At 39.0% G+C, this 12,474-nt stretch overlaps 1 protein-coding gene across 1 annotated transcript in view; it reads right to left on the bottom strand.

Moving 5' to 3' along the window:
* Positions 1-12,474, bottom strand: part of LOC148107682 (uncharacterized) — a 54,661-nt gene that overhangs the window by 36,188 nt on the left and 5,999 nt on the right. The gene's annotated exons all lie outside the window — the stretch shown is intronic.

Genomic DNA, 12,474 nt, shown 5'->3' with positions numbered 1-12,474 from the left:
TGGCTTATATGAAAGACCCACAATAGTACCTCTTTTTGCAAACTGAAAGAAATCTCAACAGGATTTTCATTTTATGCCATTTTGGGTTATGAAAGATTTCATAAAGAACGCTCCCTTTTCAGCCAGCAGGGGAAACCTGTACTGGAGTCTGTCCTGTTACTGGATGTGGGGATGTCAGAGTGGATGACTATGCCTAGGTGTTGAAATGAAATGCAAATAGGTTTGGGCCAAAGAATACTAACACTTTCCCTCATCAATAGGAATCTGAGTATAAAGTAATGCCTCCTTATTTTACTTGACAATGTTGAACTTTACCTGAAGGTTAAGAAATCCCCTCACCCTTTTTTGAAAATAGCCTACTGCAAGGAACCATCCTTCCCCATAAGCCTTAGGTAAGATGCCTGCCATGTTTAGCTCTGGCAGAGCCAGACACAGACCCTCAAATTCCCATTCTGTGGTTCATAAGTGACTAGGTGAACTGGTATTGTCCTTACTGATCGACAGGAACAAAATGATATTAACTAAACCTTGGTTAAGTTTCTTTCCTCTCCCCAGGTCCCTGAACTTTGGTCCACTCTGAGCTTGAGTCAGCATACTGCCCTTCCATATGGGCAGCTCCCTGGAAAGAGACTGGCCTTGGGGTAAAACATTCTCTTATCTACCCTTCTGCCACCACCCTTTCATCTCCTGTCCCCACACCTGGTTCCTTCTACCTTTGTTCACTTTTCTACGTAAAAGAAAAAAAATCCTTTTTGCCCAGCTTCTGAGATACTTGCAAGCCTTATGATCACAGGCTACAGTGGCCCCACTCCCCACTGGAAAATTCTTTCAGAATTGTTTTTCATTTGACATTTCATTTCATTGTTTTTTATTTCATTTGACTCTGTCTTTGAATATGACATTTCTTAAACTGATTTCCCATTATTTCATCCTAGACAGATATTTTCTGAGAATCTCAAACCTGCCATCTCCTTTCTTCACATTGCCACTGCTCTTGTTCAGGCCCTTATTAACCTCATCCTCGTCCATTACGAACTGGCCTCTTCAGCCTCCAATTTTATTTACTTTTTCACATTGCCAGTAAGTTCATCTTCCTAAAGATTATTCCTCCAATCTCAGCATTCTTTCGTATTCTTTTTGTTGTTGTTGTTGTTGTTGTTTTTGCTCTCTGTTGCCTAACAATAAAGTCCAAATTCCTTAGTGTAGCATTTAAGTCTTTCCACAACGAGGTCTAATTTCATCTCTTCCTCCCATGAAGCCTTCTAAACCTTCTAACCGTTTCTAAAACCTTCCTTCTTTCTCCAGTCTCATTGTTGCCTGCCTATTTACTTTTTCTTTTCTTTTCTTTTTAAAAGATTTTATTTATTTATTTGACAGAGATAGAGACAGCCAGCGAGAGAGGGAACACAAGCAGGGGGAGTGGGAGAGGAAGAAGCAGGCTCATAGCGGAGGAGCCTGATGCAGGGCTCGATCCCATAACTCCGGGATCACGCCCTGAGCCGAAGGCAGACGCTTAACTGCTGTGCCACCCAGGCGCCCCCTATTTACTTTTTCTGTACCTCAGATGTTTTCTTTCCCAAATCCCCCCTCCCTGAATTTCTATCCAACACAAATGCTATTCCTTCCCTATCTTGGAATTAATCTCTTCCATTATTATTCTCCTAACACTGTGTCTGTACCTTCGTTAAAGCATTAAAAATAGTTGTGTTTTTTTATTACAGCAAGTTGTATACATTTTTAAATCTGTCCATCTAGATTATAAGTTCTTTGAGGTCAAGACAGTGTATCATCTTTGGCCCTTAGTCTAATGCCTCACACTTGGAAAGCACTCAATATTCATTCTCTTCTTTCCTTCCCTTTTCTTTTTAAAAAATGTTATTTATTTATTTGAGAGACAGAGAGAGAAGGAAGGAGACAGAGAGAATCTGAAGCAGACTCCACACTGAGCATAGAGCTCAATGCAGGCTCGATCTTATGACCATGGGATCACAACCTGAGCAGAAACCAAGAGTCAGACACTAAACTTACTGAGCCACCCAGGCACCCCAATATTCATTCTTTTAATTAAAATGAATGGAAAATTATTCTATTTCCTTTGTGGCTCCCTGTGACATTTTCTGTAACATATGTTTATTATACCTAATGATCAAATAAATATAATGTGAGAGGTTCAGGATTAGAAGTCAACTGAATATTGTTTACCCTAAGGCAGAATATAGAATCTCCTAAATATGATGGTAATAAGAGAATAGCAAAGACTGATCTGACAGTTTTAAGAGTTCTTGGGAGGTAAGACAGCATAACATGTTCAGAGTGTGGGTTCTGGTTTCTGACATCTGAAAGTAGGCTCTACTACTTATTAGCTCTGTGACGTTGAGCATATTCCATGTTTCTGTGCCCCAATTTTTCATGTGTAGTATGAAGATAGAAAGATCTACTTTACAGGGCTGTTGAGAGGATTAAATTAGTTACTATCTGTAAAACACATCAAATAGTGTATGTTCTGTAAAAAGATCCAATTACTGTTACCTTTGTTATCAAAATTGGCTATCCATAAAGGAGAAGCTTCACTTTCTTGATGCCTCTCAGTGATCATTTAAATCAAGTAATTCCAAAGAATGTATTACCAAGTAGCTAGTGGACACACTGGTTTGACCAGAACCTGTAACATCTCTAAGGATCATCAGGTATCAAAGATTTGTATAAGAAACAGACAAGAAAATGATCTCTTATAACCCACAGCTGTGCTGAGAATGAGCCAAAGCCAAGTAATCAAGTTCATATACATTTTAACAATCTCTTTAAGTTTCAATATCTTTCTAGGGGAGTTCTGTAGGAATGGATTCCCAAACCTCATTCATTTATGTTTATTCATGCAGTTATTCAGTAAACATTTAGGTGCTAGGGATATAGAAATCAAGGGTATTGTTCCTGTCTGCAACTAAGTCATTGTCTTGAAGGACTCAGTTGGGTGAGAAATGGAAGGAAGTGAGTTCAAGACAGAAAGGAATAATATGGAGTGACACACAGAGGAACTCAGGAGCTCTGAATATTCAGGGACCTTCGTCTAAGAATAAGTGACTGCGAAGTGAGGGTATGCGGGCAGTGGAAGGAGAGACAGGCAGGGGCAGGATGATGAAGACTGTTTATGTGAGGCCCTAAATAACACCTGGCTTCCCTCACTCTGCCCGTCAAAGTCCTCTCAGCTTGCAAACATCACTGGGGGAGGGAGAAGAAAACAAAAAGCCAGGTAGGATATGGACCAGGCTCTGTGAAACCAAGGTTCTGAGGAAATTAGACCTCAATCACCTGTTTTTCCTCATCTATCCTATCCTGGACAACCTAAATTTAGTTCATCTTGAATGCCAAAGTAAAATTTGAATTTTAACCTAAAGAGGATAAAACTGAAGGATTTTAAGCAGGGCAGAACTGTGATCACGTTTGCCTTCTAGAAAGCAGTTGTGAAAGTAGTATGGACAACAGATTCAAGGGTGTGGCGAATGCTGGGAAAGGTATGACAAAAACACTGTGTTCCGTCTGAATATGCTGAGATGGAGAACACGACGGATATTTGAATGATGATGTTAAGATGATAGTAAGAGATCAGATTTAGTTCTTTAAATAAAAGTTCCAAGGTATATTTTGTCCTCAGCACACCTTCAGTCCAATTTTCTATAACTACTACAATTACATGTTTGTGGTTGTTAATTCACTTTATAGTTTAAAAAATTCTTACCTATATAATGTCATTTTAGCCTTTCCATAATCCTGTAAGGTAGACAGGACTGCTATTCTTCCCTTTTTGCAAGGAGGATTTATGCCTCTGAGATTATTTGTCTAAGATCACAGAGGAAGTCAGAGACAGACCCAAGCCCTAAACCTAGCTCCAGGTGGTGTGTTCTCTACAGCAGTCAACTGCACAAACTCTTGGTAACCCATCAACTCTTACTTAGTGCCCACTCTGCTATTCGCAGTACATTACCAGAGATAAAGAAAGAATTAGAAGATCAGCATAAGGACAACATCACTGTTTGTGGGCAAAGTTATAGATCAGCAATCAGATCTGGCTTCTGGTTCTAATTCTGCCTCAACTACCTGTGTGATTGTATTTTATCTGAAAATAACAGAAACCCACCTCAAACATACTTAAATGGAAAGGGGAATTTATTTGTTCATGAAATCCACGGAAGGATTGAACAGTCTAGGATCACAAAGGTAAGGCTGCAGAGGTAGCCCTTAGAAACAACTGGAAAGAGCAGACTTGAACCTTGTTAGGAGTCTTCAAAATCCTTTGTTTCTGTTGCTATCTGTGTGGCGGTTTCACTTTCTCTCTGCTGCTCACTAGCTTTGATTAAAGGAAGAAATATGGCTACTATGTTTCTGATTTTAGAAGTTAAAGCTGTAGCCATTGAAGAGAGATGACTCCAATCCTTCCCTGACTCAAGTAAACAAGTTTCAGGGAACCTACTACTCCCTTGGCCGAGCTGAAGGTGGTGAACCTGTGGTCACCGGAGGAATCGATTCCAGAGTTCTTGCAAGATTAACTCAGGTGTTCATTTTCTTGGGTACTTTATGAAAGACATGAACTGTGATTACGGGCGTTAGATAGCTAGGTAGAAGGAAAGAAAACCAGCATTTCAGGTAAGGGAAGGAGGTTTTGAATGAGTAATGTAGGTGGTCTATGAATAAAAGACCAGCCTGACAGGTGGAGGCTGCATCCTTGTTCCCACTGAAAATCACACTGGATTGCTAAAGGAGGAACCGAGGATTATGGATCTAAAAGGTCAACACAGAATTTGTTATAGTTGAAGAAGCTGTTATAGGTTTCTTGTATAAATTCAACTGTGACTCTGAAACTCCACTCTATAACATAAACAAATCCTCAATCATTTCCTAGAATGCTCCTTCTTTGTCAACTGAACTTGGCTTAGAGTTGTGGCAGTAGGAAAAAAGAGGAATCAGTGACAGGATTCAGAGGAGGAAAATTCAAAAGAAAATCCCCAGTCGTCCAATCTGGGCCTGCAAGAATGGTGACAGCTCTTGATCGCACTCTCAGTGGCTACCTGAATGTGCCCATATCGAAAGCAGGAGGTGTGTCTTAAGGACATTGGTGCTTAATAAATTGGTGCTTAATTTACGAGATTAATAAATTGCATGACTCTCAGAAAATGAGGACATTAATAAAATGGCTTCTAACCCCCTTCCAGCAATATAATTCTGTGAGTCCATTTCCAATTCTAATCTTAAAAATCTTCAAACTCCTTGAATACCCACATACAAAAAAGATTTTTTTTAAAGGTTGAGATGGCAAATTTTGTATTATGAATTTTTTTAAAGATTTTATTTATTTATTTGAAGAGAGAGAGAGTGAGTGAGCACAAGCAGGGTAGAGGGAGAGGGAGAAGCAGGCTCCCCACCGAGTAGGGAGCCAGACGCAGGGCTTGATCCCAGGACCCTAAGATCACGACCTGAGCCGAAGGCAGATGGTCAACTGACTGAGCCACCCAGGCGCCCCTATGTTATGTATTTTTGGCCACAATGAAAAAAATACTGCCCCAAAAAGATACATTGTTCATTCTACTGTATTTTCAAAAAACTACATTTGAAAATATACCAATTGTGGCAAGATGGCAGCATCTTGAACCTGAACTCACCTCCTCTCTCCAAGTAACCAAATCTACAGCTACATATGGATCATTTCTCTCTGAAAAAGTACTGGAAATTAAACGAACTGCTTCTCCCCCCAAAAAAGGATAAAAAGACCACATTGAGACAGGTAGGAGAGGTAGAGACAGTCTTGCCAAAAACTTCATTCCCAGCTCAGTGACACACAGTAGGGAGGGATCTCACCCATCTGGTGCTTCTCCCAGAGGAGTGAAGTGTTCGTATTCTCCACGAGGCACCTCAATCCCTGGAATCTGCACCAGAGAGATGGGCCCCCAATGCATCTGGCTTAAAAAACAAACAGAACTGATGACCAAGGGGCCTAAAGTGTTATAGGAAACTGAGATTATCTTTTTAAAGGGCCCACGTGCAGTCTCACCTTTTCCCAGGGGAAAACCAGCGGTTGGAAAACTGCCTAGTCTGTACATGAAGGAGATTCATTTGCTAACATAAAAGCATCTGCTTGAGGGGCAGGGAACAGCTGAAATGCTCCCCAGAGATGGAGGTGCTAAAAGATGCCACCTTTGCACTTTCCACCTATTCTGCTGGCATAGGGGGGCAAATTCCAATGTGGTACTCTCCTGCTGCCTTGCTAAGACAGGTGGGAGTGAGCAGTGTAGCACTGTCCTCCGGCTTTGCTGAGGCTGGAGAGTGCATGTGGCTGCGGCATTCTCATGCTCTCTAGCCAGGGTGGGCAAACACGAGCGGCTATGGCATCGTCCTGCTCCCAGGCTAAAGCTGGTGCAGGCACACAAAGTACTCTCCCAGTGCATTCCTGAAGCCTGCAGGCGTGTGCAGTCAAGACATTTTCTGGCTGCCTTTCCAATGGCAGTGAGTATGCCCCCACCCTTTATACTCTTCATTGCCTAGCTAAAGCTATGGGTGCTGGTGTGGGCCCCTTGATCACCTGGCCCTGGTGGCCAAAGAGGCTGGCATTCCTAAGCTCCACAGGAATATAATAACTAGAAAGACAGTTCTTGGCCAGCCACCACCCCCAGGGCACTGCATAGACAGTAGACAGGGGGTGTCTGGTTGACTCAGTCAGTTGAGTGACCGACTCTTGGTTTCAGCTCAGGTCATGATCTCGGGGTCATGATCTTGGGTCATGAGATGGAGCCCTCCATCAGGCTCTACAATCAGCGTGGAGTCTGTTTGAGATTCTCTCCTCCCACCCTTTGTCACTCCCCTTGCTTACATACTGTCTCTCTCTCTCTCTCTCTCAAATAAAAATTAATAAACAACAGACTGAAACACAACCCCAGTCTTGTGAAAAAGGTCTATTTATTCAGTTTGGAGCTGCAGCCTGAGGGACAGACTTTAGGTTTCCCGAATATCTAGAGGCTAAGTAGGCACTCCCAGGGAATGTAAGCAGGAACACATCATCCTCCACACTCCCTTGGCCTCTCTACAGCTCAACAAGACCTCCCAGAAGGAAGCTTATGTACACATTTGGAGCCCCAAGTTTTGCAGCTGTCACCCAGGGGATACCTCCAGATCTCTTGGTCTTGAGGCCAGCAGGGATTATGATTACAGCCCCACAGGACTATATATATTTGCATATTTTCAAAGCTGCTACCAGGATGCCTGGCTAGCTCTGCTACTAGAGCATGTGACTCTTGATCTTGGGGTTGTGAGTCTGAGCTCCATGTTAGATGTAGAGATTACTTAAAAATAAAATCTTAAGAAAAAAAAAAAAAAAAGCTGATACCTGAAGGCCTGGCTTCTAATCAGCCTGAAACTAGGTGCAAAATGAGATTCCTCCCTTTGGAACACTGACAAGTCTTGGCACACCCTCAACAACAAGACATATGAAGAATAAATCAGGCAGTTTAGACAATCACAAAGGTTCCAGAGACAACCAAGAATGAGGGGAAAGTTGAACTAGAACATCCATCACCTACCCAAGGCCACTCCTTCAAGACTGAGAGAGGTAGCTGTTTTGCCTAATACATAGAAACAAACAGAGAGTCAAGCAAAATGAAAAAGTATGTTGCAAATGAAAGAGCAACACAAAACCTCAGAAAAAGACCTTAATGATACAAAGGTAAGTAATCTAGCCTACAAAGAATTCAAAATAATGACCCCAGAGATACTCGATGAACTTGGGAGAAGAATGAACATGGTGAGAGCTTCAACAAAGGGAGAAAGAAAATATTTACAAAGTACCAACAGAAGTTGAAGAGCTAAAGAATACAATAACTGAACTGAAAAATATACCTCAATAGAGGGGTTCAACAGCAAACTCGATGAAGCAGAATGAATCAGTAAGCTGCAAGACAAGGCAATGGAATCCACCCAGATAGTTGCAAAAAGGAAAAAAAAAAAAAAAAAAAAAAAGAAACAATGCAGATAACTTAAGAAACTTATGTGGAATAACATTCACATTATAGGGGTCCCAGAAAGAGAAGAGAGAAAGGGGCAGAAAACTTATTTGAAGAAATAATGACTGAAAACTTCTCTAAAACTTCCTATGAAAGGAAACATCCAGGTTCAGGAAGCCCAGAGAGTTCCAAATAAGATGAACCCAAAGAGATCCACACAAAACATATAATTAAAATGACAAAAGTTAAAGATAAAGATAAGACTCTTAAAAGCAGCAAGAGAAAAATTGTTACATACATGTGAAACCTCACAGAACTATCAGCAGATTTCTCAGCAGAAACACTGCAGGCCAGAAGGAAGAAACATGTCATATTCAAAGTCAGGAAAAAACTTCCAACCAAGAATACGCTATCCAGCAAGGTTATCATTCAGAAATGAAGGTGAGATAAAGAGTTTTCCAGATAAGTGAAAGCTAAAGGAGTTCATCACTACTAAACCAGCCTTATAAGAAATGTTAAGGAGACTTCTTTAATCTGAAAAAAAGTAGCACTAATTAATACAAGACAACATACGAAAGTAAAAATCTCTTTGGAAAAGGCAAATATATACAAAGGTAGTAGATTAACTATGTATAAAGCTACCGTGAAGGTTAAAAGACAAAAGTAGTAAAATTGAACTACATAGTTAAAGGATACATTAAATAAAAAAATGTAAAATGTGACATCAAAACCAAATGTTACAGGGGAGTAAAAATGTAGAGTTTTAGAATTTGTTCATATTTAAGCTGCTATCCAACTTAACATAGACTGTTATAAACATGAGATGATATATGTGATCCTCACAGTAAACACAAAGCAAAAAACCTATAGAAAATACACAAAAGAAAATGAGAATGTAATCTAAATATAACACCAAAGAAAGTTATCAAACTACAAGGAAAGAAAGAAAGAGATAAAGAAAGGAACTGAGAGGAACTAAAAAAACAGCCAGAAAAAAATATAAACAAATGTCAATAAATAGATACCTATCAATAATTACTTTAAATGTAAATGGACTAACTTCTCCACTCAAAATGAATGGATGGATGAATGAATTAAAAAAAAAAAATGATATATCTATATAGTGCTTTACTCCAGAAGTAAAAATAACACAGACTGAAAGCGAAGGGATGGAAAAAGATATTCCATGCTAATGGAAACAAAAAGAAATTGGTATAACTATACTTGTACCAGACAAAATAGACTTTATTTTTTTATTTTGATTTTTTTTTTAAGTAGGCTCCACACCCAACATGGGGCTTGACCTCATGATTCTGAGATCAAGAGTCACGTGCACCACTGACTGAGCCAGCCAGGTGCCCCCAAACAAAATAAACTTTAAAACAAAGAGTGTAATAAAAGACAAAGAGGGGTACTATATAATGGTAAAGGGGTCAATCCAAAAATAAAAGATAACATTTATAAATACATATGCACCCAGCATAGGATCACCAAAATATATAAAGCAAATATTAACAGATCTAAAGGAAGAAACTGACAGCAATACAATAACAGCAGGGGATCTTCACAGTCCACTTACAAGAATGGATAAATTATCCAGACAGAAAATTAATAAGAAAACATCAACTTTAAATGACAAGTTAGACCAGATGGACTAACAGACATATATAAAACATTCCATCCACAAGCAGCAGAATACACATTCTTCTCAAGTGCACATGGACTATTCTCCAGAAAAGACCACATGTTAGGCCACAAAACAAATTTCAGTAAATTCAAGAAGATAGAAATCACATCAAGTATGTCTTCTGACCACAATGATATGAAACTAAAATCCAATTACAAGAAAAAAACTGAAAAAACTACAACTATGTGGTGATTAAACACATTCCTGAACAACTACTGGGTCAAACAAGAAATCAAAGGAGAAATAAAAAAATACCCAGAGATAAATGAAAACAAAAATATAACTACCATAATCTATGGGATGCAGCAAAAGTGGTTCTAGGAGGGAAGTTCATATCAATATAGACCTACCTCAAGAAACAAGAAAAATCTCAAATAAAAATTTAAACTTCACACCTAAAAGGGAACTAAAAAAAGAACAAGGAAAGCCCAAAATTAGAAGGAAGGAGACAACTGGGGTGCCTGAGTGGCTCAGGTCATTATCTCAGGGTTCTGGGATGGAGCCCCACATCAGGCTCCCTGCTGAGCACGGAGTCTGCTTGTCCCTCTCTCTTTCCTTCTGCCCTCCCTCCACTCCCACTCTCTCTGTCTCTCTCAAATAAACACATAAAATCTTTATTTTTAATTTTTTCTAAGATTTTATGTGTTTATTTGAGAGAGAGAGTGAGCGTGAGAAAGCAAGAGCCAAGGGAAAAGGGGAAGCAGACTTCCCACTTAGCAGGGAGCCCAACATGGGGCTCTATCCCAGAATCCCAGGATCATGACCTGAGCCAAAGGCAGACACTTAACCAAATGAGCCACCAGGTGCCCCAATAAATAAAATCTTAAAAAAAAAAAAAAAAAAAAGAATAAAAAAAAGTAAAAGAAAGGATACATGAAACTAAGAGCTGGTTCTTTGAAAAGATATACAAAACTGACAAAACTTAAGCTAGACTCAACAAGAAAAAGGAGGACCCAAATAAATAAAATCAGAAATGAAAGAGAAGTTACAAATGATACCTCAGAAATACAAAGGGTCTAAGAGGCTACCGTGAGCAACAATATGACAAAAAACTGGACAACTCAGAAGAAATGACTACATTCCTAGAAACTTACAATCTTCCAAGACTGAATCATGAAGAAATAGAAAATCTGAATAGATTGATTACTAGTAAGGAGTTTGAATCACTAATTAAAAAGTTCCTAACAAATAAAAGTCCAAGACCAGATGGCTTCACTGGTGAATTCTACCATCCAAAGAAGATTTAATACCTATCCATCTCAAACTCTTCCAAAAACTTGAAGATGAAGGAACACTTCCAAACTCATTTTATGAGGCCATCATTATCCTGATACCAAAACCAGACAAGGACACCACACAAAAAAGCAGAAATTACAGGCCAGGGATGCCTGGCTGGCTCAGTCAGAAAAGCATGCTACTCTTGATATTGGGGTAGTTAAGTTTGAGCCCCACACTGGGTACAGAGATTACTTAAAATCTTAAAAAGACAAAAGAAAAGAAAAGAAAAGAAAGAAAATAAATTACAAGCTGATATCCCTGATAAACATAGTTGCAAAAATCCTCAACAAAATGCTAACAAATTGAATCGAACCATACATTCAAAAGATCATACACCATGATCAAATGTATTTATTCCAGAGATCCAAGAACAGTTCAACATCCTCAAATCAATCAATGTGACAAACCACATTAAAAAAATGAAAGATTAAAATCATATAATCATCATCTCAATAAATTCAGAAAAAGCATTTGATAAAATCCAACCTTCATTTATGATTAAAAACTCTCAACAAAGACAGTATAGAGGGAATGTACCTCAACATACATAATGACCATATTTGAGAAATGCACAGCTAATATTACACTTAATGGTAAAAAGCTGAAAGCTTTTTCCTTTACTAGCAGAAATAAAACAAGAATGCCCACTCTCCCCACTTGTTTTTTTTTAAGTTTATGTATTTATTTTTTAGTGATTTCTACACCCAATGTGGCTTAAACTTACAATCCTGAGAGCAAGAGTTACATGCTCTTCTGACTGAGCTGGCCAGGTGTCCCTCTCTCCACTTTTATTCAATATAGTATTTGCAGTCCTTGCCACAGCAACTAGGCAAGAAAAAGAAATAAAGGCATACAAAATGGAAAGGAAGAAGTAAAACTGTCACTATTTGCAGATGACATAATACTATATATAGAAAACCCTAAGACACCACCAAAAAACTTAGAAATAATTCATGAATTTAGTAAAGTTGCAGGATACAAAATTAATGTACAAAATTCTGTTGCATTTCTATATATTAATAATATACCATCAGAAAGAGAAATCAAGAAAACAATCCCATTTACAACTGCACTAGAAAGAATAAAATAGGGAAAAATTTAATCAAGGAGGTGAAGGAACTGTACACTGAAAAATATAAGACACTGATGAAAGACATTCAAGAAGATACAAATAAATGGAAAGATATTCCATGCACATGGTTTAGAAGTATAAATATTGTTAAAATGGGCATGCCTGGGTGACTCAGTTGGTTCAGCATCTGCCTTCAGCTCAGGTCATGATCCCAGGCTCCTGGGATTGAATCCCACGTCTGGCTCCTTGCTCAGTGGGGAGTCTGCTTCTCCCTCTGCCTGCCTCTCCCCCTGTTTGTGCTCGCTCTCTCTCTGTCTCTCTCTGACAAATAAATAAAATCTTTAAAAAAATATATTGTTAAAATGCCCACACTACCCAAAACAATCTTCAGAATCAATGCAAACCTTATCAAAATTCCAATGGCAGTTGGACTAGGACAAATAATCCTAAAA

The sequence above is a fragment of the Ursus americanus genome, chromosome 26 (genome assembly GCF_024610735.1).
Source record: "Ursus americanus isolate L20-20 chromosome 26, mUrsAme1.1.p, whole genome shotgun sequence".
NCBI classification, from domain to species: Eukaryota; Metazoa; Chordata; class Mammalia; order Carnivora; family Ursidae; genus Ursus; species Ursus americanus.
This window is presented reverse-complemented; position numbering and strand designations above follow the sequence as displayed.